The sequence below is a fragment of the Arachis ipaensis genome, chromosome B07 (assembly GCF_000816755.2).
Source record: "Arachis ipaensis cultivar K30076 chromosome B07, Araip1.1, whole genome shotgun sequence".
NCBI classification, from domain to species: domain Eukaryota; kingdom Viridiplantae; phylum Streptophyta; class Magnoliopsida; order Fabales; family Fabaceae; genus Arachis; species Arachis ipaensis.
The window spans coordinates 9,059,341-9,062,106 of NC_029791.2; positions in this window are offsets into that span (position 1 = coordinate 9,059,341).

Here is a 2,766-nt window from a genome sequence, read left to right on the forward strand (position 1 = left end):
ATCGACTAAAGGGTGATACTTGCCAGTTGGACCCAAAACAATTTGATAGCCTTTAATTTCTTTTAGTGGTCTCTGCACTATCTTTCAATCCAAAAAATCAAGGATTAATTTATTACGAATCTTAACTTTAATTTTTATTAGTTTGCAATTTTGCATATGAGTGAAAAAGTTTGGTTCATTATGAAATATAAACTAATTTGATATACACACTTTAATTTTAGAGATTAAATTGAGCTTTTTAATACAATTCAGAAGCCAATTTAAATCGCTTACAATGATAACATACACATAGATAAATAATATTGCGATACATAATACCAATTTGACACGTAAATAAATCATGTTATGATATACACATCAATATATCACGTTAGTACGCTATTAATTGAAATAAAAATTTAAGTTCGAATTAAAGGTAATTGAAAATTTAAAAATCCAAATTTAAGATTTGAGTTCTAAAGTGAAAATTTTGTGTGGTCAATCTTTTCACAATTATATGACAATCACTTTCCAAACAAAGAAAAAAAATCAAACAGTTTGTACAAACAAGTTATAAATTTGGTAAAGTAGCCAATCATCACTTGCTAGCCTTTGTTTTAACCCTTACACATGAGAGTAGCTTTACTCAAACATCTTAATTAGGAGCAAGAACAAAAAAAGGAATATGAGTGTTTCTTCAATTTATGAATGATACTTGTCCATACTTCTGTTTATAGAATATGAGTTCAGTTTACCTTTTTTAATAGATAATCTATATTTAAAGTTGGGTCTAGCAAAATCGGTTCAATAATATTAAGTCCAATTCATAAAATCTAATTTTGTGGATCGGATTGACTCCGACATGAGTTTTTAAAACCCGTAATCGACCTAACTTGAGAAGCAAGGCAAGTGCTCCTCTCATTACTTTGGTGATAACTATCTTTAACATGGGAAATAACTTCTCATACGGTAAAAAAATAATCACCTATAATTCACAGAAGTCATCTCCAAAAAATGACTAAATCTTACATTGTTACTTTATAAATACCCCAACACATATATATTTGAGCGAATATATTTTTCATACAAAATCTAATAAAATTCTTGTTAACTTAAGTATTGGAATTATTTATATTTTTGTAGGTATTTTACCATTGTCCAGACTTAGATGTTGAAACCCTTATCTACTCCAATACGTAAGTCAAAATTATTACTTAAAAATATTTGGATCTCACATCTATATCCAAAATTATTACCTTAGAACAATACTAAATATAAATTATCCTTTGATATTATTACATGTGAACTGTATATATTAAAAAAATTAACATGATAACTATAAAAATTTCATTGTTAATTGTTAAAATAGTCAAGATACAATATTATTATTCTTTTAAATAAAAGAAAAATATTATTAAAAAGGAGAAAAGGATATTATAACATGAGAGGATGACTGGATAAATATGGTTCTCACATCACAAACGAAGAAAAAAAAAGGGTCAAACGGAATTTCACTTTTCAGTCTTTCACCACATATACGAAAAGGAAAAATATTCTTAAAAAAGTGATGATATTATGAATTTCATATATTCCAGACTATTCCATATATAAACTTGAGTTGTAAAGAATGCATAGAACAAAAAAATGGACCAAATGATCTAATAAGGTTGGAACTATCCCTACTCTATTTAGCTCCTATGTTTTACTATCCCTTACGGATTTGAACCACCAGATTCTACTTTTCCCAACCATTTCATTTGCTCCAAAGTTCAAAGTGAATTTGATTCCAAAAAACCAAAGCAAATAATAGAGGGAGAAAGTACCGGGGGGTGCCTCACTACTCACACTAGCTTATGACCAAGTCAAGCAATAGGGCTAGGCCCATTTTAGTACATCGTATCAGAAAGTCTGAATCATGATTCACGTCCACATTGAGTCACATTATTATGATTTAAAAACTATTAAATATTAAATACGGATGAAGAAAACAAAATATAATATTTAAAAAAAAAAGTAGAAAAGGGTGGGGCTTATTTACTTATAGTCTATCACCAATCATTCTTGGGCCGGCCCATTTCACGGAGGCCATTTATCAGTATTCCGTGATCCACTCGTGACCGTTGATGTTGATCTAACGGCTGGTAGTGTGCCTCCGATTCTCACCCCACACACTGTTGTCCCTTGTTTGTTTTGAGGGAAAACGACGCGCATTAAACAAAGTGGGCTCTATATTATGAAGTTTGGGTTTTGGAGGGTGCATGCATTATCATCTTCCATCGCTTTCCATTTTTCTATCTCTTACCACCAAAGTCTTTTTGAAATGACATTTATCCTCCCCTCTTCTTCTTTTACATGTTATCTTATGCCCCACTCTCTTACCAAATCAAAAACACATCTAGAGTTTACATAACTTAAGTTACCTTCCTTTATATTCTCTCCATTCCTTTCTTTATCACTTCTTTTTAGGTGCAATTCATTTGTAATTAGGGTGGATCTCATTTTCTATTCAATAATAAAACAGAGTAAAAAAAATTTGATGTAAAAAGAATTCAGTAATACTATATATGATCAAGTCATTTTAGTAACTAAGTTTAGTCAAATTATTAATTAAACTTAATTACAAAAATAATTTATTTATCTATCATTTCTCAAATACATATGTTATAAGTCTTCTGGAAACGTGTGTTTACGTTGAAGATCTTTTTAAGAAAATTTTTAGAATCAGTTAATCATTCAATATCATAGAATAATAGATTTGTTCTTACCAGCTTAGGCCGAGGTATAGGT